Source organism: Rhinoderma darwinii, assembly GCF_050947455.1.
Source record: "Rhinoderma darwinii isolate aRhiDar2 chromosome 2 unlocalized genomic scaffold, aRhiDar2.hap1 SUPER_2_unloc_21, whole genome shotgun sequence".
In the NCBI taxonomy this organism is placed as follows: domain Eukaryota; kingdom Metazoa; phylum Chordata; class Amphibia; order Anura; family Rhinodermatidae; genus Rhinoderma; species Rhinoderma darwinii.
The window spans coordinates 159,568-185,795 of record NW_027461687.1 but is presented as its reverse complement, the minus strand read 5'-3'; the positions used below and the strand labels follow the sequence as shown (position 1 = coordinate 185,795).

At 47.4% G+C, this 26,228-nt stretch overlaps 11 non-coding genes and 1 pseudogene across 11 annotated transcripts; all 12 read right to left on the bottom strand.

Annotated features, from left to right (window-relative positions):
• Window positions 1-4,709: 4,709 nt before the first annotated feature.
• On the bottom strand, window positions 4,710-4,900 carry LOC142674741 (U2 spliceosomal RNA). The gene has a single exon (XR_012851832.1). It is a non-coding gene; the product is annotated as a U2 spliceosomal RNA (small nuclear RNA).
• A 1,234-nt stretch (window positions 4,901-6,134) lies between these two features.
• Window positions 6,135-6,325, bottom strand: LOC142674889 (U2 spliceosomal RNA). The gene has a single exon (XR_012851967.1). It is a non-coding gene; the product is annotated as a U2 spliceosomal RNA (small nuclear RNA).
• Window positions 6,326-7,559: 1,234 nt separating this feature from the next.
• On the bottom strand, window positions 7,560-7,750 carry LOC142674868 (U2 spliceosomal RNA). The gene has a single exon (XR_012851948.1). It is a non-coding gene; the product is annotated as a U2 spliceosomal RNA (small nuclear RNA).
• A 1,232-nt stretch (window positions 7,751-8,982) lies between these two features.
• LOC142674740 (U2 spliceosomal RNA) lies at window positions 8,983-9,173 on the bottom strand. Its single transcript, XR_012851831.1, has one exon. It is a non-coding gene; the product is annotated as a U2 spliceosomal RNA (small nuclear RNA).
• Window positions 9,174-10,403: 1,230 nt separating this feature from the next.
• Window positions 10,404-10,594, bottom strand: LOC142674948 (U2 spliceosomal RNA). The gene has a single exon (XR_012852005.1). It is a non-coding gene; the product is annotated as a U2 spliceosomal RNA (small nuclear RNA).
• A 1,230-nt stretch (window positions 10,595-11,824) lies between these two features.
• Window positions 11,825-12,015, bottom strand: LOC142674738 (U2 spliceosomal RNA). The gene has a single exon (XR_012851830.1). It is a non-coding gene; the product is annotated as a U2 spliceosomal RNA (small nuclear RNA).
• Window positions 12,016-13,249: 1,234 nt separating this feature from the next.
• On the bottom strand, window positions 13,250-13,440 carry LOC142674737 (U2 spliceosomal RNA). The gene has a single exon (XR_012851829.1). It is a non-coding gene; the product is annotated as a U2 spliceosomal RNA (small nuclear RNA).
• A 1,230-nt stretch (window positions 13,441-14,670) lies between these two features.
• On the bottom strand, window positions 14,671-14,891 carry LOC142674904 (U2 spliceosomal RNA; annotated as a pseudogene).
• A 6,536-nt stretch (window positions 14,892-21,427) lies between these two features.
• On the bottom strand, window positions 21,428-21,618 carry LOC142674736 (U2 spliceosomal RNA). The gene has a single exon (XR_012851828.1). It is a non-coding gene; the product is annotated as a U2 spliceosomal RNA (small nuclear RNA).
• Window positions 21,619-22,852: 1,234 nt separating this feature from the next.
• On the bottom strand, window positions 22,853-23,043 carry LOC142674734 (U2 spliceosomal RNA). The gene has a single exon (XR_012851826.1). It is a non-coding gene; the product is annotated as a U2 spliceosomal RNA (small nuclear RNA).
• A 1,234-nt stretch (window positions 23,044-24,277) lies between these two features.
• On the bottom strand, window positions 24,278-24,468 carry LOC142674733 (U2 spliceosomal RNA). Its single transcript, XR_012851825.1, has one exon. It is a non-coding gene; the product is annotated as a U2 spliceosomal RNA (small nuclear RNA).
• Window positions 24,469-25,698: 1,230 nt separating this feature from the next.
• LOC142674732 (U2 spliceosomal RNA) lies at window positions 25,699-25,889 on the bottom strand. The gene has a single exon (XR_012851824.1). It is a non-coding gene; the product is annotated as a U2 spliceosomal RNA (small nuclear RNA).
• Window positions 25,890-26,228: the final 339 nt, after the last annotated feature.

Below are 26,228 nucleotides of genomic sequence, written 5' to 3'. Positions count from 1 at the left end.
ACTTGGTTGGAATGTATTATGTGGGGTATTATGGCTTTCATCCGGTTCGCACATAATTTAGCCATGATCTTGTAGTCGCTGTTTAGAAGGGTTATTGGTCTCCAGTTCTTTAAAACTGCGATGTCACCCGTCTTGTATAATAGGGAGACCTCACCCTTCTGCCAGGACTTAGGCAGCATCTTGGATTTAAAAACTTCTGCGTATAGTAAAAACAAATCTTCTTTTAAAAGATCATAAAATTTTACATAAAACTCACTGGGTATACCGTCCGGACCAGGAACTTTACCTGCTTTAAAACTTTTAACTGTTTCTAAAATCTCCTGCTCCGTCAGGTCCTGCAATAAAAAATTCTGGGAGACAGGGTCTAAAACAGTGGTAATCTCCTTCAGTGAGTCACGCATAAAATCACGATCCACAGTCTTAACATTAAAAAGGTCAGTATAAAACTCATGAACTTTACTTAAAAGACCCTGTACATCCGACACACCTTCAATATTTTTGATGACAGCCCTTTTATTGTTGATTTTTTTAAAAAAGTACCTGGAGCAGGTCTCGTTCTCCTCTATGTTTTGAATTTTTGAACGAAAGATTATTTCTTTACCTTTCTGCTCCAGGCACTGGGCTATCTCCTTTTTAAGGTCGGTGATGTCGGCTTCCACTTCTATTTCATTGTCTCGCATTTTGTACAGGGTCTGCAGACGGGTGTTTAATGTATTAAAAACAGCATATTTTATTTTGGCTTTTACCACACTCTTTTTAATAAAAAAATCTTTTATTTTACTTTTCATCTTCTCCCACCATGCACTGATGGGAGCTCTGGTATCTCTCACCCGCCTGCTTTTCTTGTAAAATTCAATAAAATCGGTTAAAACCTGTGGATCATCTAAAAGGGAAACATTCATCTTCCAGGACTTCTTACAAATAAGATTATTAAGATCACGCTTCACATAAAAAGATAAAAGCCTATGATCTGAAAACACGTTGGTTAAAACTTCACATTTAAAAGGCAGTAAGTTCTCATTACAAAATATAAAATCTATCCTGGAGCTACAGGTGGCGTTGCTCCAGGTAACGCCGGCTTCCTCTGGACTGCTCCTGTTACATTCTTTGTAAACATCTTTTAAATTAAAATCGCTCACCATATTTTTGAGCAGTCCAGAGGTCTTATCGTAATTTCTGCTTGTAGCACTTGTAAGCCGGCGTTCCCCTCTCAGGATACAGTTAAAATCACCTGCGAGGATAAAAGGCTCAGTTGTGTTAATAAAAAGAGGTAAAACTTCTAGCATTTCTGCCCTCTCATTTTTATCAGGTGAGCCATAAAAATTTAAAAACTGCCATTTCACACCGTCAATAAAAGCCTTAACCAATAAAATACGTCCTGGTAAGATTTCTTGAATAAAATCAATTAAAACGTTTCCCTTAAATAGAATGGCGACCCCTGCTGATCTGGACTCGTTTGATCCAGACCAGACGGATGGACCATATTTCCAATCTTCTTTATATTTGGTGTACTTCATCGTATGGGGAATACCGCACTCCTGCAGGAAAAAAACAGAGGCTGCCAGGCAAGATAAAAAATTGAAGAGAGCAACCCTTCTTACTTTAGACTTGGCGCCCCTCACGTTGAGGGATATTCCCTTTAGTTCAGACATTGTGGAGTTTTGAATGCGTATTTGATTTTAAAATAATAAATAGTAGCGGTATTTTAAAATCACACATTTTCTCCACCAGCAATACCAAATATCTCACTTGGGCTCAGATACCCGCCCCCGTCCGAATCATTTGTCAGGAGGGAGAACGAAGGAGAGGAACTACCTTCGCTGAGGGTAACGCCAGCAACCAAGCTTCTGCGTACGGGGAGCCCAAACTCATTCGGATCTCCCTGGGTCTCAAACGGTTGACCGTCTAGGTCGGGTGGGTCCCCTAGGGGGCCCGCACCTCCCCCCTGGGACCGTGCAGGCCCTTCTGGAGGGGGAGGTTGCGCACAATGTGGGGTGTCAGTTTCCACGGGGGGAACAGTGCCCGCCCTCCTCACCAGTCGCGGCGAGGAGGGGGTTCTAGGAGGAGCCGCATCGTTTTTCACCGTTGTGTCCATCTGCTCCTCCCCTGTCTCCCCCCTACTGACTCTGGCTTGCCTCCCTTTTTTTCGGGGACCCACCGGCACCTCGTCCTCTTCCTCCGACGAGGATGCCAGAGACCCAGGGCTTGGAGCAGGCCCGGCACCCCCTGAGCAACCAGCCTTCTGGGATGCCTCAGTTTTTCCGGCCTGCTCCTTTTCCGCCTTCCGCTTAGTCTGCCGCTTTTCCTTCGCACTGGGCTCCCCTTTATCCTCCAAGGTTGCTGGCTGCGAGGTACCTGTTTTGGCTCCAGTCCCTCGCACCTTTGAAGCCCAGGTACCTCTCTCCTCTTTCGTGTGGCTGGTCTGTTCCTCTCCCTGGGGACGGGTTTGGTCCGCTGGTGGAGCACGTGGGGGCGCTCCGGGTTGCTCATCTTCTTCGCCTCGGTACCTATAGGGGCAAGAAAAATACAGATGACCAGTTTTCTGACAAAAGTTACATTTTTTTTCTCCTGTGCATTCTCTAATTGTGTGCTCTTTGCTTCCGCAGTTCCTGCAGGTGACATCGCAGTTGTAACTGGTATGCCCATAGGTACCGCAGGCCCTGCAGAAGTTTGGCATCCCCGAGAAGTAGAGGTCGCCATTCACTGTTCCAATTTTAAAACGAGCCGGTGGGAGTCTCGTATTTTGGGTGGAGGGGTCCTTTATCAAAGTCACTAAGTACTTCCACTTGACGGTCCACACACCGCACTCGTTCATAACTCTCCCCATAAGCTTGATGTTCTTGAAGTAGGCAGCTAAGAATGCTGCCACTTCCTGGTCCTTCACATATGGGGAATACATCTTAATCACCACGAGTTTGGTTACCTCAAAAGCATGCTCTATTACCTGGACTCCCAAAGACGTGAGTTGAACTTTTTCCCTCTCAGCTTTGTCCATAGCATCACGGAGGATACCTTCTCCAACAAAAGTTATGTCAAAAACTCCACGCCTTGGGTAATCCTGGATCGCCAAAATTTCATGCTTGCGGACCGCCAGCAACTTCTCGAGGATTTCGTATACGAGGAACTTGACACCTCGTGGACCGCCTCCACCCTCTGCCAAGATGACTCTAGCAGAGTTTCGCAGCCGGGCGTATACCGGCACCGCATCGGGTTCGCCTGCCATTAGCGTGGCCAGGTCGAACCGCGCAGCTTTCGCTGCGCCCCTTGACGTACAGAGACCAAGGGGCTGGGGGGATCGCAACTCGTTGCTCAGGACTAAGCCTCTCTCCCAAATAGCAGCACGGGGGTGAAGTCCAGGCGAACCTGGACGATCCCCCGAGGCCGAGAGAGAGGGTACCTGAGCACCTTCTGACTAAAAACCTCCTGTATAAATACACTTGGTCTTAGCCAAAAGGCCGAGAAGCGATAACCCGAACGGGCCGCGCGTTGCCCGAGCCTGCCCGATACTGCTGTTCAGCCCTTGCAGCGATTCAGCCTACTTCTAGGCAATTCCATGGGGCCCTGCAGGCTCACACACTCACAGCTACACGGGAGGTGAATAAAGGCCGGAGAGGAAGCCAGACAGGATTTGCTTCTTTTGCTTGCACCACAATGCAGTGCTGAAAGAGGAGGAATCTACATAAAAACGCCTTCCTGGCAACGCCCAAATGCCCTGCTGCCATGCAGATAAACACTGGCAGCGGCAGCAAGTGCATGCCCACAGCCACCCCTTGTTCCTTCACACCTTGTATCAGCTGTAATCCAGTCCAGTCCAGTGCTGCCTGCTGAGCAGCACTGACCAACACTGCCTGGGCCCAGGCTTTTATCTCTGAGGCCCCATTATGATGTCAGAAAGCTGGCTCTGCCTCCTCAGGGCTCCACTATGACACGTGCAAAGTTCCGTCTGAACTTTATATAAGACGGTGCGACTCAGTCAGTCACTCAGTGTTGCCTGAGAGGGCAACACTGCAACAGCCGGCCGCCAGGCTGTCTTTTTTTGCACAGCTAGTTGCCTCCAGGAGGCCACAAGAGGGAGACAAGGGACTGCAAAATGGAAAATAAGCATCCACCAACTTTACAGACAACTTCTCCTTGCTCCTACAACCTCCATCCTTGCACAGTTTGTTATTCTTCTAGGTAACATAGTAACAAATCCAAATTGCTGCTCTCTTTGTAGGCAAGCAAGGCTTTGTTGCAACTGCAATTCTTACTCCTTCTTGAAATGTAGGGACGACAGTACATTCCATCACATCCATCTAGTGTACACAGGTAGGTCCATTGTGGCGGGCGGGCGGGCGGGCGGGCGGCTTTAATGGCTGTTTGCTGTTCCCCTACTCCACTCCACTATTTGACTGTGGTGCTGCATCAATCAGTGGCTGGCTCAGGTGCAGCTCTTTAACTTACCTAAAAGGGAGGGCGGAGAGAAGACAAGGAAGGTGAATGAGCTGTTCCAATGTGAAATGCTGGAAACACAGACACACAGACGACACAAAACAAGAGGTGGCAATGTATTCATTAATTGCATTTAATCAATTAGCTCATTATCACTCATGCATTGTCCAACAGGTGTTGAAATAATGGGATTAAAAGGGGAGATCCCTTCAGAAAGACAGAAACAATGGCAAACACAAAAAACACTTTTGGAATCTGATTTTAGTCAACACATAAGGAAAGGGTGCACCGGTCCTGGAAATACTGCAATACCAGGTCAATGCGTGGAGTGGACAGAGCAAGCTCTATTTCCATCTCCCTGTTCTAAAAATCCATTTAATATATGGTCCCCAGATAGGGGACGTATCAGATATTAAACTGATAAGAACAGATACTACACTTGATCTTAGCCAAAAGGCCGAGAAGCGATAACCCGAACGGGCCGCGCGTTGCCCGAGCCTGCCCGATACTGCTGTTCAGCCCTTGCAGCGATTCAGCCTACTTCTAGGCAATTCCATGGGGCCCTGCAGGCTCACACACTCACAGCTACACGGGAGGTGAATAAAGGCCGGAGAGGAAGCCAGACAGGATTTGCTTCTTTTGCTTGCACCACAATGCAGTGCTGAAAGAGGAGGAATCTACATAAAAACGCCTTCCTGGCAACGCCCAAATGCCCTGCCGCCATGCAGATAAACACTGGCAGCGGCAGCAAGTGCATGCCCACAGCCACCCCTTGTTCCTTCACACCTTGTATCAGCTGTAATCCAGTCCAGTCCAGTGCTGCCTGCTGAGCAGCACTGACCAACACTGCCTGGGCCCAGGCTTTTATCTCTGAGGCCCCATTATGATGTCAGAAAGCTGGCTCTGGCTCCTCAGGGCTCCACTATGACACGTGCAAAGTTCCGTCTGAACTTTATATAAGACGGTGCGGCTCAGTCAGTCACTCAGTGTTGCCTGAGAGGGCAACACTGCAACAGCCGGCCGCCAGGCTGTCTTTTTTTGCACAGCTAGTTGCCTCCAGGAGGCCACAAGAGGGAGACAAGGGACTGCAAAATGGAAAATAAGCATCCACCATCTTTACAGACAACTTCTCCTTGCTCCTACAACCTCCATCCTTGCACAGTTTGTTATTCTTCTAGGTAACATAGTAACAAATCCAAATTGCTGCTCTCTTTGTAGGCAAGCAAGGCTTTGTTGCAACTGCAATTCTTACTCCTTCTTGAAATGTAGGGACGACAGTACATGCCATCACATCCATCTAGTGTACACAGGTAGGTCCATTGTGGCGGGCGGGCGGGCGGCTTTAATGGCTGTTTGCTGTTCCCCTACTCCACTCCACTATTTGACTGTGGTGCTGCATCAATCAGTGGCTGGCTCAGGTGCAGCTCTTTAACTTACCTAAAAGGGAGGGCGGACAGTAGACAAGGAAGGTGAATGAGCTGTTCCAATGTGAAATGCCGGAAACACAGACACACAGACGACACAAAACAAGAGGTGGCAATGTATTCAATAATTGCATTTAATCAATTAGCTCATTATCACTCATGCATTGTCCAACAGGTGTTGAAATAATGGGATTAAAAGGGGAGATCCCTTCAGAAAGACAGAAACAATGGCAAACACAAAAAACACTTTTGGAATCTGATTTTAGTCAACACATAAGGAAAGGGTGCACCAGTCCTGGAAATACTGCAATACTAGGTCAATGCGTGGAGTGGACAGAGCAAGCTCTATTTCCATCTCCCTGTTATAAAAATCCATTTAATATATGGTCCCCAGATAGGGGACGTATCAGATATTAAACTGATAAGAACAGATACTACACTTGATCTTAGCCAAATGGCCGAGAAGCGATAACCCGAACGGGCCGCGCGTTGCCCGAGCCTGCCCGATACGGCTGTTCAGCCCTTGCAGCGATTCAGCCTACTTCTAGGCAATTCCATGGGGCCCTGCAGGCTCACACACTCACAGCTACACGGGAGGTGAATAAAGGCCGGAGAGGAAGCCAGACAGGATTTGCTTCTTTTGCTTGCACCACAATGCAGTGCTGAAAGAGGAGGAATCTACATAAAAACGCCTTCCTGGAAATGCCCAAATGCCCTGCTGCCATGCAGATAAACACTGGCAGCGGCAGCAAGTGCATGCCCACAGCCACCCCTTGTTCCTTCACACCTTGTATCAGCTGTAATCCAGTCCAGTCCAGTGCTGCCTGCTGAGCAGCACTGACCAACACTGCCTGGGCCCAGGCTTTTATCTCTGAGGCCCCATTATGATGTCAGAAAGCTGGCTCTGGCTCCTCAGGGCTCCACTATGACACGTGCAAAGTTCCGTCTGAACTTTATATAAGACGGTGCGGCTCAGTCAGTCACTCAGTGTTGCCTGAGAGGGCAACACTGCAACAGCCGGCCGCCAGGCTGTCTTTTTTTGCACAGCTAGTTGCCTCCAGGAGGCCACAAGAGGGAGACAAGGGACTGCAAAATGGAAAATAAGCATCCACCATCTTTACAGACAACTTCTCCTTGCTCCTACAACCTCCATCCTTGCACAGTTTGTTATTCTTCTAGGTAACATAGTAACAAATCCAAATTGCTGCTCTCTTTGTAGGCAAGCAAGGCTTTGTTGCAACTGCAATTCTTACTCCTTCTTGAAATGTAGGGACGACAGCACATGCCATCACATCCATCTAGTGTACACAGGTAGGTCCATTGTGGCGGGCGGGCGGGCGGCTTTAATGGCTGTTTGCTGTTCCCCTACTCCACTCCACTATTTGACTGTGGTGCTGCATCAATCAGTGGCTGGCTCAGGTGCAGCTCTTTAACTTACCTAAAAGGGAGGGCGGACAGTAGACAAGGAAGGTGAATGAGCTGTTCCAATGTGAAATGCCGGAAACACAGACACACAGACGACACAAAACAAGAGGTGGCAATGTATTCAATAATTGCATTTAATCAATTAGCTCATTATCACTCATGCATTGTCCAACAGGTGTTGAAATAATGGGATTAAAAGGGGAGATCCCTTCAGAAAGACAGAAACAATGGCAAACACAAAAAACACTTTTGGAATCTGATTTTAGTCAACACATAAGGAAAGGGTGCACCAGTCCTGGAAATACTGCAATACCAGGTCAATGCGTGGAGTGGACAGAGCAAGCTCTATTTCCATCTCCCTGTTATAAAAATCCATTTAATATATGGTCCCCAGATAGGGGACGTATCAGATATTAAACTGATAAGAACAGATACTACACTTGATCTTAGCCAAATGGCCGAGAAGCGATAACCCGAACGGGCCGCGCGTTGCCCGAGCCTGCCCGATACGGCTGTTCAGCCCTTGCAGCGATTCAGCCTACTTCTAGGCAATTCCATGGGGCCCTGCAGGCTCACACACTCACAGCTACACGGGAGGTGAATAAAGGCCGGAGAGGAAGCCAGACAGGATTTGCTTCTTTTGCTTGCACCACAATGCAGTGCTGAAAGAGGAGGAATCTACATAAAAACGCCTTCCTGGAAATGCCCAAATGCCCTGCTGCCATGCAGATAAACACTGGCAGCGGCAGCAAGTGCATGCCCACAGCCACCCCTTGTTCCTTCACACCTTGTATCAGCTGTAATCCAGTCCAGTCCAGTGCTGCCTGCTGAGCAGCACTGACCAACACTGCCTGGGCCCAGGCTTTTATCTCTGAGGCCCCATTATGATGTCAGAAAGCTGGCTCTGGCTCCTCAGGGCTCCACTATGACACGTGCAAAGTTCCGTCTGAACTTTATATAAGACGGTGCGGCTCAGTCAGTCACTCAGTGTTGCCTGAGAGGGCAACACTGCAACAGCCGGCCGCCAGGCTGTCTTTTTTTGCACAGCTAGTTGCCTCCAGGAGGCCACAAGAGGGAGACAAGGGACTGCAAAATGGAAAATAAGCATCCACCAACTTTACAGACAACTTCTCCTTGCTCCTACAACCTCCATCCTTGCACAGTTTGTTATTCTTCTAGGTAACATAGTAACAAATCCAAATTGCTGCTCTCTTTGTAGGCAAGCAAGGCTTTGTTGCAACTGCAATTCTTACTCCTTCTTGAAATGTAGGGACGACAGTACATTCCATCACATCCATCTAGTGTACACAGGTAGGTCCATTGTGGCGGGCGGGCGGCTTTAATGGCTGTTTGCTGTTCCCCTACTCCACTCCACTATTTGACTGTGGTGCTGCATCAATCAGTGGCTGGCTCAGGTGCAGCTCTTTAACTTACCTAAAAGGGAGGGCGGAGAGAAGACAAGGAAGGTGAATGAGCTGTTCCAATGTGAAATGCCGTAAAAACACAGACACACAGACGACACAAAACAAAAGGTGGCAATGTATTCATTAATTGCATTTAATCAATTAGCTCATTATCACTCATGCATTGTCCAACAGGTGTTGAAATAATGGGATTAAAAGGGGAGATCCCTTCAGAAAGACAGAAACAATGGCAAACACAAGAAACACTTTTGGAATCTGATTTTAGTCAACCCATAAGGAAAGGGTGCACCGGTCCTGGAAATACTGCAATACCAGGTCAATGCGTGGAGTGGACAGAGCAAGCTCTATTTCCATCTCCCTGTTCTAAAAATCCATTTAATATATGGTCCCCAGATAGGGGACGTATCAGATATTAAACTGATAAGAACAGATACTACACTTGATCTTAGCCAAAAGGCCGAGAAGCGATAACCCGAACGGGCCGCGCGTTGCCCGAGCCTGCCCGATACTGCTGTTCAGCCCTTGCAGCGATTCAGTCTACTTCTAGGCAATTCCATGGGGCCCTGCAGGCTCACACACTCACAGCTACACGGGAGGTGAATAAAGGCCGGAGAGGAAGCCAGACAGGATTTGCTTCTTTTGCTTGCACCACAATGCAGTGCTGAAAGAGGAGGAATCTACATAAAAACGCCTTCCTGGCAACGCCCAAATGCCCTGCTGCCATGCAGATAAACACTGGCAGCGGCAGCAAGTGCATGCCCACAGCCACCCCTTGTTCCTTCACACCTTGTATCAGCTGTAATCCAGTCCAGTCCAGTGCTGCCTGCTGAGCAGCACTGACCAACACTGCCTGGGCCCAGGCTTTTATCTCTGAGGCCCCATTATGATGTCAGAAAGCTGGCTCTGGCTCCTCAGGGCTCCACTATGACACGTGCAAAGTTCCGTCTGAACTTTATATAAGACGGTGCGGCTCAGTCAGTCACTCAGTGTTGCCTGAGAGGGCAACACTGCAACAGCCGGCCGCCAGGCTGTCTTTTTTTGCACAGCTAGTTGCCTCCAGGAGGCCACAAGAGGGAGACAAGGGACTGCAAAATGGAAAATAAGCATCCACCAACTTTACAGACAACTTCTCCTTGCTCCTACAACCTCCATCCTTGCACAGTTTGTTATTCTTCTAGGTAACATAGTAACAAATCCAAATTGCTGCTCTCTTTGTAGGCAAGCAAGGCTTTGTTGCAACTGCAATTCTTACTCCTTCTTGAAATGTAGGGACGACAGTACATTCCATCACATCCATCTAGTGTACACAGGTAGGTCCATTGTGGCGGGCGGGCGGCTTTAATGGCTGTTTGCTGTTCCCCTACTCCACTCCACTATTTGACTGTGGTGCTGCATCAATCAGTGGCTGGCTCAGGTGCAGCTCTTTAACTTACCTAAAAGGGAGGGCGGAGAGAAGACAAGGAAGGTGAATGAGCTGTTCCAATGTGAAATGCCGGAAACACAGACACACAGACGACACAAAACAAGAGGTGGCAATGTATTCATTAATTGCATTTAATCAATTAGCTCATTATCACTCATGCATTGTCCAACAGGTGTTGAAATAATGGGATTAAAAGGGGAGATCCCTTCAGAAAGACAGAAACAATGGCAAACACAAAAAACACTTTTGGAATCTGATTTTAGTCAACACATAAGGAAAGGGTGCACCGGTCCTGGAAATACTGCAATACCAGGTCAATGCGTGGAGTGGACAGAGCAAGCTCTATTTCCATCTCCCTGTTCTAAAAATCTATTTAATATATGGTCCCCAGATAGGGGACGTATCAGATATTAAACTGATAAGAACAGATACTACACTTGATCTTAGCCAAAAGGCCGAGAAGCGATAACCCGAACGGGCCGCGCGTTGCCCGAGCCTGCCCGATACTGCTGTTCAGCCCTTGCAGCGATTCAGCCTACTTCTAGGCAATTCCATGGGGCCCTGCAGGCTCACACACTCACAGCTACACGGGAGGTGAATAAAGGCCGGAGAGGATGCCAGACAGGATTTGCTTCTTTTGCTTGCACCACAATGCAGTGCTGAAAGAGGAGGAATCTACATAAAAACGCCTTCCTGGCAACGCCCAAATGCCCTGCTGCCATGCAGATAAACACTGGCAGCGGCAGCAAGCGCATGCCCACAGCCACCCCTTGTTCCTTCACACCTTGTATCAGCTGTAATCCAGTCCAGTCCAGTGCTGCCTGCTGAGCAGCACTGACCAACACTGCCTGGGCCCAGGCTTTTATCTCTGAGGCCCCATTATGATGTCAGAAAGCTGGCTCTGGCTCCTCAGGGCTCCACTATGACACGTGCAAAGTTCCGTCTGAACTTTATATAAGACGGTGCGGCTCAGTCAGTCACTCAGTGTTGCCTGAGAGGGCAACACTGCAACAGCCGGCCGCCAGGCTGTCTTTTTTTGCACAGCTAGTTGCCTCCAGGAGGCCACAAGAGGGAGACAAGGGACTGCAAAATGGAAAATAAGCATCCACCAACTTTACAGACAACTTCTCCTTGCTCCTACAACCTCCATCCTTGCACAGTTTGTTATTCTTCTAGGTAACATAGTAACAAATCCAAATTGCTGCTCTCTTTGTAGGCAAGCAAGGCTTTGTTGCAACTGCAATTCTTACTCCTTCTTGAAATGTAGGGACAACAGTACATTCCATCACATCCATCTAGTGTACACAGGTAGGTCCATTGTGGCGGGCGGGCGGCTTTAATGGCTGTTTGCTGTTCCCCTACTCCACTCCACTATTTGACTGTGGTGCTGCATCAATCAGTGGCTGGCTCAGGTGCAGCTCTTTAACTTACCTAAAAGGGAGGGCGGAGAGAAGACAAGGAAGGTGAATGAGCTGTTCCAATGTGAAATGCCGGAAACACAGACACACAGACGACACAAAACAAGAGGTGGCAATGTATTCATTAATTGCATTTAATCAATTAGCTCATTATCACTCATGCATTGTCCAACAGGTGTTGAAATAATGGGATTAAAAGGGGAGATCCCTTCAGAAAGACAGAAACAGTGGCAAACACAAAAAACACTTTTGGAATCTGATTTTAGTCAACACATAAGGAAAGGGTGCACCGGTCCTGGAAATACTGCAATACCAGGTCAATGCGTGGAGTGGACAGAGCAAGCTCTATTTCCATCTCCCTGTTCTAAAAATCCATTTAATATATGGTCCCCAGATAGGGGACGTATCAGATATTAAACTGATAAGAACAGATACTACACTTGATCTTAGCCAAAAGGCCGAGAAGCGATAACCCGAACGGGCCGCGCGTTGCCCGAGCCTGCCCGATACTGCTGTTCAGCCCTTGCAGCGATTCAGCCTACTTCTAGGCAATTCCATGGGGCCCTGCAGGCTCACACACTAACAGCTACACGGGAGGTGAATAAAGGCCGGAGAGGAAGCCAGACAGGATTTGCTTCTTTTGCTTGCACCACAATGCAGTGCTGAAAGAGGAGGAATCTACATAAAAACGCCTTCCTGGCAACGCCCAAATGCCCTGCTGCCATGCAGATAAACACTGGCAGCGGCAGCAAGTGCATGCCCACAGCCACCCCTTGTTCCTTCACACCTTGTATCAGCTGTAATCCAGTCCAGTCCAGTGCTGCCTGCTGAGCAGCACTGACCAACACTGCCTGGGCCCAGGCTTTTATCTCTGAGGCCCCATTATGATGTCAGAAAGCTGGCTCTGGCTCCTCAGGGCTCCACTATGACATGTGCAAAGTTCCGTCTGAACTTTATATAAGACGGTGCGGCTCAGTCAGTCACTCAGTGTTGCCTGAGAGGGCAACACTGCAACAGCCGGCCGCCAGGCTGTCTTTTTTTGCACAGCTAGTTGCCTCCAGGAGGCCACAAGAGGGAGACAAGGGACTGCAAAATGGAAAATAAGCATCCACCAACTTTACAGACAACTTCTCCTTGCTCCTACAACCTCCATCCTTGCACAGTTTGTTATTCTTCTAGGTAACATGGTAACAAATCCAAATTGCTGCTCTCTTTGTAGGCAAGCAATGCTTTCTTGCAACTGCAATTCTTACTCCTTCTTGAAATGTAGGGACGACAGTACATTCCATCACATCCATCTAGTGTACACAGGTAGGTTCATTGTGGCGGGCGGGCGGGCGGCTTTAATGGCTGTTTGCTGTTCCCCTACTCCACTCCACTATTTGACTGTGGTGCTGCATCAATCAGTGGCTGGCTCAGGTGCAGCTCTTTAACTTACCTAAAAGGGAGGGCGGAGAGAAGACAAGGAAGGTGAATGAGCTGTTCCAATGTGAAATGCCGGAAACACAGACACACAGACGACACAAAACAAGAGGTGGCAATGTATTCATTAATTGCATTTAATCAATTAGCTCATTATCACTCATGCATTGTCCAACAGGTGTTGAAATAATGGGATTAAAAGGGGAGATCCCTTCAGAAAGACAGAAACAATGGCAAACACAAAAAACACTTTTGGAATCTGATTTTAGTCAACACATAAGGAAAGGGTGCACCGGTCCTGGAAATACTGCAATACCAGGTCAATGCGTGGAGTGGACAGAGCAAGCTCTATTTCCATCTCCCTGTTCTAAAAATCCATTTAATATATGGTCCCCAGATAGGGGACGTATCAGATATTAAACTGATAAGAACAGATACTACACTTGATCTTAGCCAAAAGGCCGAGAAGCGATAACCCGAACGGGCCGCGCGTTGCCCGAGCCTGCCCGATACTGCTGTTCAGCCCTTGCAGCAATTCAGCCTACTTCTAGGCAATTCCATGGGGCCCTGCAGGCTCACACACTCACAGCTACACGGGAGGTGAATAAAGGCCGGAGAGGAAGCCAGACAGGATTTGCTTCTTTTGCTTGCACCACAATGCAGTGCTGAAAGAGGAGGAATCTACATAAAAACGCCTTCCTGGCAACGCCCAAATGCCCTGCTGCCATGCAGATAAACACTGGCAGCGGCAGCAAGCGCATGCCCACAGCCACCCCTTGTTCCTTCACACCTTGTATCAGCTGTAATCCAGTCCAGTCCAGTGCTGCCTGCTGAGCAGCACTGACCAACACTGCCTGGGCCCAGGCTTTTATCTCTGAGGCCCCATTATGATGTCAGAAAGCTGGCTCTGGCTCCTCAGGGCTCCACTATGACACGTGCAAAGTTCCGTCTGAACTTTATATAAGACGGTGCGGCTCAGTCAGTCACTCAGTGTTGCCTGAGAGGGCAACACTGCAACAGCCGGCCGCCAGGCTGTCTTTTTTTGCACAGCTAGTTGCCTCCAGGAGGCCACAAGAGGGAGACAAGGGACTGCAAAGTGGAAAATAAGCATCCACCAACTTTACAGACAACTTCTCCTTGCTCCTACAACCTCCATCCTTGCACAGTTTGTTATTCTTCTAGGTAACATAGTAACAAATCCAAATTGCTGCTCTCTTTGTAGGCAAGCAAGGCTTTGTTGCAACTGCAATTCTTACTCCTTCTTGAAATGTAGGGACAACAGTACATTCCATCACATCCATCTAGTGTACACAGGTAGGTCCATTGTGGCGGGCGGGCGGCTTTAATGGCTGTTTGCTGTTCCCCTACTCCACTCCACTATTTGACTGTGGTGCTGCATCAATCAGTGGCTGGCTCAGGTGCAGCTCTTTAACTTACCTAAAAGGGAGGGCGGAGAGAAGACAAGGAAGGTGAATGAGCTGTTCCAATGTGAAATGCCGGAAACACAGACACACAGACGACACAAAACAAGAGGTGGCAATGTATTCATTAATTGCATTTAATCAATTAGCTCATTATCACTCATGCATTGTCCAACAGGTGTTGAAATAATGGGATTAAAAGGGGAGATCCCTTCAGAAAGACAGAAACAGTGGCAAACACAAAAAACACTTTTGGAATCTGATTTTAGTCAACACATAAGGAAAGGGTGCACCGGTCCTGGAAATACTGCAATACCAGGTCAATGCGTGGAGTGGACAGAGCAAGCTCTATTTCCATCTCCCTGTTCTAAAAATCCATTTAATATATGGTCCCCAGATAGGGGACGTATCAGATATTAAACTGATAAGAACAGATTTTTTTTTAAGTTGGCTACCCCCTCGCGGGGGTGTCAATGATTTATTACTTAAAATTCAAAAAATATTTACAATGAATTACAGCTTTTTACAATGAATTACAGTAATAAAATCAATTTACATAAAAACACATAAAAAGGGGACATGGTGGCAAATTCTTATATATTGGAGTTCCATTCTTTTACAAACCATTTATTTGAAAGGGTGGCATTTCTTTTTTTATCTAATAAATAATAAATGTACATCTCGCTAAAACAAAGACCTAAAACATCGTCAACAGATAAAACATCGTGCTTAAAAATCAGGATGTTCCTGGCCTTCCACAGAGCTTCTTTTACGCAGTTCATCGTCTTCCATGCAATAGTCTTTTGGTTCGCGGTTGGGCATCCAAAGAGTCCATATAAAATCATTTCGTAAGTCAAGTCCTTTAGGTCTGCCATCTTCTTCATTAGAGGGAATATCTTTATCCAAATATGTTTAGTAAAATCGCAAGTCCAAAAAATATGACGCACGGTCTCCTCAGCCTGGCAGCCTTCCCTCGGACAGATGGCAGACCTCGCGAATCCTCTCCTGAATTGGAATGCCCGGCATGGAAGACATTGATGAACGCAGCTCCAGGCCAGGTCCATCTGTGTATTAAAAAGATAAAACACATTAACCATTTTGAAGATAAAAGCACAGCGTTCATTATTAAAATTTTCAATATTAGTGACGACTTCATTTCCTCTTATGTCTTTTATAAGTTTCTTACTGTTTATCATGTCATTAAAATTTTTCCCTTTAAAATTAAACAAGGCCACTATTTTCTCTAAAATCACGTAATTTGCTGGTAGATTAAAAGCATAAGGTGAGGTTAAAACAATTTCAAACCACCCCATCCTTCGCATAAAAAACCCAGTATTAAAACGTAGAAAATAAGACCAATGATGTTGTTTAAAAAGAGAATTAAGACAGAAACAAAAGTACTTGATTAAAAGAAACCTATTAAAATCTGGAAAGTCTTTGCCACCCTTTGGTTTGATTTTCATTACCGTCTCACGTTTAAGTTTCTCCATTCTGGAACTCCAAAAGAAGGTAAAACAAGCTTTAGTAATTTTTCTTAATAAAACCGTGGGAGGAGGGAAAACCATGCTTAAGTATAAAAGCAAAGGTAAAATTATCATTTTAATTATTAAAATTTTTCCCTCCATGGTAAGCTTCCTCATGTTCCACATGCATATTTTTTGATTTACCTTCTGCGCCACCATGTCCCAACTGATAAAACCATTGTCGTACCCACTGAAGGAGACACCTAAAATTTTAATATTATCAGACACAGGAACCGGTATATCTCTAAGAGCCATGCTTCCTATGTTTAAAATATGACTCTTGCTGAAGTTTACTTTAAAACCGGAAGCACAGCAATAAAACTCGATTTGCCTAAGGGTTCTCTGAAGCGACAGGGCGTCCCTACATAAAACCGCCACATCATCCATGTACCCCACTGCTTTGGCCTCTACGCCGCCTCCCCCGGGCAGGGGGACTCCACGGATACACTTATCGCGGCGAATTGCGCATAACAGAGGCTCCAATGCACATATAAAAAGCAGTGGGGACAAGGGACACCCCTGCTTCACCCCAGAGTTTAAAAATACGTCCTGTGTCTTAAAACCATTCACTAAAATTTTGCTGGTGCATTCTCTGTAAAAGGCTTTAATAGATAATAAAAATCCTTCAGGTATACCCATACGTTCTAAAACCTTAAAAAGATAAAAATGAGAGACACGGTCGAACGCCTTCTCAAAGTCTATAGATAAAATGGCTAATTTAACTTTTCTAGACCTCGTGTCCTCAATCACGTCTTTTATTAGGTTTAAATTATCCCAGATGCTGCGGCCTGGCACCCCACACACCTGGTCAGAGTGTATAATGTGGGGTATTATGGCTTTTAATCTATTTGCACATATTTTAGCCATAATTTTATAGTCGCTATTTAGAAGGGTTATTGGTCTCCAATTCTTTAAAACTGCGATGTCACCCGTCTTATACAGCAGGGAGACCTCACCCTTCCGCCAGGACTTAGGCAGCATCTTGGAATTAAAAACATCAGAAAAAAGGTTAAAAAGATCCTCTTTTAAAATGTCATAAAATTTTACATAAAACTCACTGGGTATACCGTCCGGTCCGGGAACTTTCCCTGTTTTAAAACTCTTAACAGTTTCTAAAACCTCCTGCTCCGTCAGCTCCTGTAATAAAAAATTCTGGGAGACAGGGTCTAAAACAGTAGTAATCTCCTTCAGTGAGTCACGCATAAAATTATGATCCACAGTCTTAACATTAAAAAGGTCAGTGTAAAACTCATGAACTTTACTTAAAAGACCCTGTACATCTGACACCCCTTCTATATTTTTGATAATTGCCTTTTTGTTATTTATTTTCTTAAAAAAGTACCTGGAGCAGGTCTCGTTCTCCTCCACATGTTGTATTTTTGAACGGAATATAATCTCTTTACCTTTCTGCTCCAGGCACTGGGCTATCTCCTTTTTCAAATTGGTGATGTCATCTTTAACGTCTATGTCATGATCTTGCATTTTGTACAGGGTCTGCAGACGGGTATTGAGAATTTTAAAAAAAGCGTATTTCTCTTTGGCTTTCGCCACGCTTTTCTTAATAAAAAAATCTTTTATTTTCTTTTTCATTTTCTCCCACCATGCACTGATGGGAGTACGTGTGTCTCTTACCCGCCTGCTTTCTTGGTAAAATTCAATAAAATCTGCTAAAACCTGTGGATCGTCTAAAAGGGAAACATTCATCTTCCAGGACTTTTTACATACAATATTATTAAGATCATGCTTTACTTTAAAAGATAAAAGCCTGTGATCTGAAAACACATTGGTTAAAACTTCACAATTAAAAGGCAGTAAATTTTCAGAACAAAAGATAAAATCAATCCTGGAGCTACAGGTGGCGTTGCTCCAGGTAACGCCGGCTTCCTCTGGACTGCTCCTGTTACATTCTTTGTATATGTCTTTTAATTTAAAATCAGTCACGATATCCTTGAGCAGTCCAGAGGTCTTGTCATAGTTCCTACTCGTACTGTTGGTAAGCCGGCGTTCTCCTCTCAGGATACAATTAAAATCACCTGCGAGGATAAAAGGCTCAGATGTGTTGATAAAAAGCGGTAAAATCTCCAGCATCCTCGCTCTTTCATTCTTTTCTGGTGATCCGTAAAAATTTAAAAACTGCCACTTTACACCATCAATAAAAGCTTTAACCATTAAAATACGTCCTGGTAAGATTTCTTGAATAAAATCAATTAAAACGTTTCCCTTAAAAAGAATGGCGACCCCTGCTGATCTGGACTCGTTGGATCCAGACCAGACGGATGGACCATACTTCCAATCCTTTTTGTAATTTTCATATCTCATTGTATGGGGAATGCCGCACTCCTGCAGGAAAAATACAGAGGCTGCCAGGCAAGATAAAAAATTGAAGAGAGCAACCCTTCTCACTTTTGACTTGGCGCCCCTCACGTTGAGGGAGATTCCCATGAGCTCAGACATCGTGGAGAGTTAAAGCAAAATTCTGATTTTAAAATAATAAATAATAGGCGTACTTAAAATCAGATTGCTCCTCCACCAGCAATACCCGAAACCTCACTTGAACTCATGGCCCCGCCCTCATCCGACTCAACTGAAAAGAGGGACGAGGCAGGAGAAGAACTACTGTCGCTGAGAGCTGAGCCAGCAACACTCACCTCGTACACGGGGAGCCCAGACTCGCACAGCCTCACCTGGGTCTCTCTCGGTTGACCGACTGGGTCCATGTCTGGTGGGTCCCCCAAGGGCCCCGCCTCTCCCCCCTGGGCCCGTGAAGGCCGGTCTAGAGGGGGAGGTTGTGCGCATGGCGGGGTGTCCGATAATACGGAGGGAGCAGTGCCCGTCCTCCTCACCAGTGCAGGCGAGGAGGGGGTCCCAGGAGGAGCCACATCTTTCCGCACGGACGTATCCATCTGCTCCTCCCCTGTCTCCCTCCTACTGGCACGTTCTTGCTTCCCCTTTTTACGGGGACCCACCTGTACCCAGTCTTCTCCTTCCGAGTCGGTCTCTAGAGACCCAGGATTAGGAGCAGGCCCGGCACCGCCTGAGCAACCAGCCGTCTGGGATGCCACAGGTTCATCGATGGCCTGCTCCTTTTCTGCCTTCCTCTTGGCCTGCCGTTTTTCCTTGGCGCTGGGCTCATTTTTATCCCCTGAGGTCGCTGGCTGAGAGGCACCTGTTTTGGCTTCGGCTAGCCGTACTCTTGAAGCCCAGGTACCTCTCTGCTCTTTCGCCGCAACAGCTTGTTCTCCTCCTTGAGGACGGGACTGCTCTGCTGGTGGAGCACGTGGGGGCACCTCGGGTTGCTCATCTTCTTCGCCTCGGTACCTATGTGGACAAGCATAATAAAGATGACCAGTTTTTTGACAAAAATTGCATTTTTTCTCTTCTGTACATTCTCTCATTGTGTGTTGTTTACTTCCACAGTTCCTGCAGGTGACATCGCAGTTAAAACTGGTATGTCCATAGGTACCGCAGGCCCTGCAGAAGTTTGGCATTCCTGAGAAATAGAGGTCGCCATTCACATTCCCAAGTTTAAAACGAGCAGGTGGTAGCTTCGTTTCTTGGGTGGAGGGGTCCTTTATTAGCGTAACAATAAATTTCCATTTGACGGTCCACACACCGCACTCGTTCATAACTCTCCCCAGCAGCTTAACGTTCTTAAAGTATGCAGCAAGAAACGCCGCCACTTCCTGATCTTTCACGTATGGGGAATACATTTTAATCACTACGAGTTTGGTTACTTCAAAAGCGTGTTCAATTACCTGGACTCCCAAGGCCATGAGTTCACCTTGTTGCCTCTCAGCTTTTCCCATGGCATCACGGAGGATTCCTTCTCCCATAAAAGTCACGTCGTACACTCCACGCCTTGGGTAGTCCTGGATCGCCAAAATCTCGTTCTTGTGGACCGCCAACCGCTTTTCCAAAATATCGTGGACAAGGAACTTGAGACCACGAGGACCGCCTCCACCCTCTGCCAAGATAAATCTTGCAGTATTCCGCAACCGGGCGTATACCGGCACCGCATCAGGTCCGCCTGCCATTTGCGTGGCCAGGTCGGTACCGCACAGCTTGCGCTGCGCCCTTTGGGTTCAAGGAGACACACCAAAGGGCTGGGGGGGGATCGCAACTCGTTGCTCAGGACTAAGCCTCTCTCCCAAATAGCAGCACGGGGGTGAAGTCCAGGCGAACCTGGACGATCCCCCGAGGCCGAGAGAGAGGGTACCTGAGCACCTTCTGACTAAAAACCTCCTGTATAAATACACTTGGTCTTAGCCAAAAGGCCGAGAAGCGATAACCCGAACGGGCCGCGCGTTGCCCGAGCCTGCCCGATACTGCTGTTCAGCCCTTGCAGCGATTCAGCCTACTTCTAGGCAATTCCATGGGGCCCTGCAGGCTCACACACTCACAGCTACACGGGAGGTGAATAAAGGCCGGAGAGGATGCCAGACAGGATTTGCTTCTTTTGCTTGCACCACAATGCAGTGCTGAAAGAGGAGGAATCTACATAAAAACGCCTTCCTGGCAACGCCCGAATGACCTGCTGCCATGCAGATAAACACTGGCAGCGGCAGCAAGTGCATGCCCACAGCCACCCCTTGTTCCTTCACACCTTGTATCAGCTGTAATCCAGTCCAGTCCAGTGCTGCCTGCTGAGCAGCACTGACCAACACTGCCTGGGCCCAGGCTTTTATCTCTGAGGCCCCATTATGATGTCAGAAAGCTGGCTCTGGCTCCTCAGGGCTCCACTATGACACGTGCAAAGTTCCGTCTGAACTTTATATAAGACGGTGCGGCTCAGTCAGTCACTCAGTGTTGCCTGAGAGGGCAACACTGCAACAGCCGGCCGCCAGACTGTCTTTTTTTGCACAGCTAGTTGCCTCCAGGAGGCCACAAGAGGGAGACAAGGGACTGCAAAATGGAAAATAAGCATCCACCAACTTTACAGACAACTTCTCCTTGCTCCTACAACCTCCATCCTTGCACAGTTTGTTATTCTTCTAGGTAACATAGTAACAAATCCAAATTGCTGCTCTCTTTGTAGGCAAGCAAGGCTTTGTTGCAACTGCAATTCTTACTCCTTCTTGAAATGTAGGGACAACAGTACATTCCATCACATCCATCTAGTGTACACAGGTAGGTCCATTGTGGCGGGCGGGCGGCTTTAATGGCTGTTTGCTGTTCCCCTACTCCACTCCACTATTTGACTGTGGTGCTGCATCAATCAGTGGCTGGCTCAGGTGCAGCTCTTTAACTTACCTAAAAGGGAGGGCGGAGAGAAGACAAGGAAGGTGAATGAGCTGTTCCAATGTGAAATGCCGGAAACACAGACACACAGACGACACAAAACAAGAGGTGGCAATGTATTCATTAATTGCATTTAATCAATTAGCTCATTATCACTCATGCATTGTCCAACAGGTGTTGAAATAATGGGATTAAAAGGGGAGATCCCTTCAGAAAGACAGAAACAGTGGCAAACACAAAAAACACTTTTGGAATCTGATTTTAGTCAACACATAAGGAAAGGGTGCACCGGTCCTGGAAATACTGCAATACCAGGTCAATGCGTGGAGTGGACAGAGCAAGCTCTATTTCCATCTCCCTGTTCTAAAAATCCATTTAATATATGGTCCCCAGATAGGGGACGTATCAGATATTAAACTGATAAGAACAGATACTACACTTGATCTTAGCCAAAAGGCCGAGAAGCGATAACCCGAACGGGCCGCGCGTTGCCCGAGCCTGCCCGATACTGCTGTTCAGCCCTTGCAGCGATTCAGCCTACTTCTAGGCAATTCCATGGGGCCCTGCAGGCTCACACACTAACAGCTACACGGGAGGTGAATAAAGGCCGGAGAGGAAGCCAGACAGGATTTGCTTCTTTTGCTTGCACCACAATGCAGTGCTGAAAGAGGAGGAATCTACATAAAAACGCCTTCCTGGCAACGCCCAAATGCCCTGCTGCCATGCAGATAAACACTGGCAGCGGCAGCAAGTGCATGCCCACAGCCACCCCTTGTTCCTTCACACCTTGTATCAGCTGTAATCCAGTCCAGTCCAGTGCTGCCTGCTGAGCAGCACTGACCAACACTGCCTGGGCCCAGGCTTTTATCTCTGAGGCCCCATTATGATGTCAGTAAGCTGGCTCTGGCTCCTCAGGGCTCCACTATGACACGTGCAAAGTTCCGTCTGAACTTTATATAAGACGGTGCGGCTCAGTCAGTCACTCAGTGTTGCCTGAGAGGGCAACACTGCAACAGCCGGCCGCCAGGCTGTCTTTTTTTGCACAGCTAGTTGCCTCCAGGAGGCCACAAGAGGGAGACAAGGGACTGCAAAATGGAAAATAAGCATCCACCAACTTTACAGACAACTTCTCCTTGCTCCTACAACCTCCATCCTTGCACAGTTTGTTATTCTTCTAGGTAACATGGTAACAAATCCAAATTGCTGCTCTCTTTGTAGGCAAGCAATGCTTTCTTGCAACTGCAATTCTTACTCCTTCTTGAAATGTAGGGACGACAGTACATTCCATCACATCCATCTAGTGTACACAGGTAGGTTCATTGTGGCGGGCGGGCGGGCGGCTTTAATGGCTGTTTGCTGTTCCCCTACTCCACTCCACTATTTGACTGTGGTGCTGCATCAATCAGTGGCTGGCTCAGGTGCAGCTCTTTAACTTACCTAAAAGGGAGGGCGGAGAGAAGACAAGGAAGGTGAATGAGCTGTTCCAATGTGAAATGCCGGAAACACAGACACACAGACGACACAAAACAAGAGGTGGCAATGTATTCATTAATTGCATTTAATCAATTAGCTCATTATCACTCATGCATTGTCCAACAGGTGTTGAAATAATGGGATTAAAAGGGGAGATCCCTTCAGAAAGACAGAAACAATGGCAAACACAAAAAACACTTTTGGAATCTGATTTTAGTCAACACATAAGGAAAGGGTGCACCGGTCCTGGAAATACTGCAATACCAGGTCAATGCGTGGAGTGGACAGAGCAAGCTCTATTTCCATCTCCCTGTTCTAAAAATCCATTTAATATATGGTCCCCAGATAGGGGACGTATCAGATATTAAACTGATAAGAACAGATACTACACTTGATCTTAGCCAAAAGGCCGAGAAGCGATAACCCGAACGGGCCGCGCGTTGCCCGAGCCTGCCCGATACTGCTGTTCAGCCCTTGCAGCGATTCAGCCTACTTCTAGGCAATTCCATGGGGCCCTGCAGGCTCACACACTCACAGCTACACGGGAGGTGAATAAAGGCCGGAGAGGAAGCCAGACAGGATTTGCTTCTTTTGCTTGCACCACAATGCAGTGCTGAAAGAGGAGGAATCTACATAAAAACGCCTTCCTGGCAACGCCCAAATGCCCTGCTGCCATGCAGATAAACACTGGCAGCGGCAGCAAGTGCATGCCCACAGCCACCCCTTGTTCCTTCACACCTTGTATCAGCTGTAATCCAGTCCAGTCCAGTGCTGCCTGCTGAGCAGCACTGACCAACACTGCCTGGGCCCAGGCTTTTATCTCTGAGGCCCCATTATGATGTCAGAAAGCTGGCTCTGGCTCCTCAGGGCTCCACTATGACACGTGCAAAGTTCCGTCTGAACTTTATATAAGACGGTGCGGCTCAGTCAGTCACTCAGTGTTGCCTGAGAGGGCAACACTGCAACAGCCGGCCGCCAGGCTGTCTTTTTTTGCACAGCTAGTTGCCTCCAGGAGGCCACAAGAGGGAGACAAGGGACTGCAAAATGGAAAATAAGCATCCACCAACTTTACAGACAACTTCTCCTTGCTCCTACAACCTCCATCCTTGCACAGTTTGTTATTCTTCTAGGTAACATAGTAACAAATCCAAATTGCTGCTCTCTTTGTAGGCAAGCAAGGCTTTGTTGCAACTGCAATTCTTACTCCTTCTTGAAATGTAGGGACGACAGTACATTCCATCACATCCATCTAGTGTACACAGGTAGGTCCATTGTGGCGGGCGGGCGGGCGGCTTTAATGGCTGTTTGCTGTTCCCCTACTCCACTCCACTATTTGACTGTGGTGCTGCATCAATCAGTGGCTGGCTCAGGTGCAGCTCTTTAACTTACCTAAAAGGGAGGGCGGAGAGAAGACAAGGAAGGTGAATGAGCTGTTCCAATGTGAAATGCCGGAAACACAGACACACAGACGACACAAAACAAGAGGTGGCAATGTATTCATTAATTGCATTTAATCAACTAGCTCATTATCACTCATGCATTGTCCAACAGGTGTTGAAATAATGGGATTAAAAGGGGAGATCCCTTCAGAAAGACAGAAACAATGGCAAACACAAAAAACACTTTTGGAATCTGATTTTAGTCAACACATAAGGAAAGGGTGCACCGGTCCTGGAAATACTGCAATACCAGGTCAATGCGTGGAGTGGACAGAGCAAGCTCTATTTCCATCTCCCTGTTCTAAAAATCCATTTAATATATGGTCCCCAGATAGGGGACGTATCAGATATTAAACTGATAAGAACAGATACTACACTTGATCTTAGCCAAAAGGCCGAGAAGCGATAACCCGAACGGGCCGCGCGTTGCCCGAGCCTGCCCGATACTGCTGTTCAGCCCTTGCAGCGATTCAGCCTACTTCTAGGCAATTCCATGGGGCCCTGCAGGCTCACACACTCACAGCTACACGGGAGGTGAATAAAGGCCGGAGAGGATGCCAGACAGGATTTGCTTCTTTTGCTTGCACCACAATGCAGTGCTGAAAGAGGAGGAATCTACATAAAAACGCCTTCCTGGCAACGCCCAAATGCCCTGCTGCCATGCAGATAAACACTGGCAGCGGCAGCAAGTGCATGCCCACAGCCACCCCTTGTTCCTTCACACCTTGTATCAGCTGTAATCCAGTCCAGTCCAGTGCTGCCTGCTGAGCAGCACTGACCAACACTGCCTGGGCCCAGGCTTTTATCTCTGAGGCCCCATTATGATGTCAGAAAGCTGGCTCTGGCTCCTCAGGGCTCCACTATGACACGTGCAAAGTTCCGTCTGAACTTTATATAAGACGGTGCGGCTCAGTCAGTCACTCAGTGTTGCCTGAGAGGGCAACACTGCAACAGCCGGCCGCCAGGCTGTCTTTTTTTGCACAGCTAGTTGCCTCCAGGAGGCCACAAGAGGGAGACAAGGGACTGCAAAATGGAAAATAAGCATCCACCAACTTTACAGACAACTTCTCCTTGCTCCTACAACCTCCATCCTTGCACAGTTTGTTATTCTTCTAGGTAACATAGTAACAAATCCAAATTGCTGCTCTCTTTGTAGGCAAGCAAGGCTTTGTTGCAACTGCAATTCTTACTCCTTCTTGAAATGTAGGGACGACAGTACATGCCATCACATCCATCTAGTGTACACAGGTAGGTCCATTGTGGCGGGCGGGCGGCTTTAATGGCTGTTTGCTGTTCCCCTACTCCACTCCACTATTTGACTGTGGTGCTGCATCAATCAGTGGCTGGCTCAGGTGCAGCTCTTTAACTTACCTAAAAGGGAGGGCGGACAGTAGACAAGGAAGGTGAATGAGCTGTTCCAATGTGAAATGCCGGAAACACAGACACACAGACGACACAAAACAAGAGGTGGCAATGTATTCAATAATTGCATTTAATCAATTAGCTCATTATCACTCAGGCATTGTCCAACAGGTGTTGAAATAATGGGATTAAAAGGGGAGATCCCTTCAGAAATACAGAAACAATGGCAAACACAAGAAACACTTTTGGAATCTGATTTTAGTCAACACATAAGGAAAGGGTGCACCGGTCCTGGAAATACTGCAATACCAGGTCAATGCGTGGAGTGGACAGAGCAAGCTCTATTTCCATCTCCCTGTTCTAAAAATCCATTTAATATATGGTCCCCAGATAGGGGACGTATCAGATATTAAACTGATAAGAACAGATACTACACTTGATCTTAGCCAAAAGGCCGAGAAGCGATAACCCGAACGGGCCGCGCGTTGCCCGAGCCTGCCCGATACTGCTGTTCAGCCCTTGCAGCGATTCAGCCTACTTCTAGGCAATTCCATGGGGCCCTGCAGGCTCACACACTCACAGCTACACGGGAGGTGAATAAAGGCCGGAGAGGAAGCCAGACAGGATTTGCTTCTTTTGCTTGCACCACAATGCAGTGCTGAAAGAGGAGGAATCTACATAAAAACGCCTTCCTGGCAACGCCCAAATGCCCTGCTGCCATGCAGATAAACACTGGCAGCGGCAGCAAGTGCATGCCCACAGCCACCCCTTGTTCCTTCACACCTTGTATCAGCTGTAATCCAGT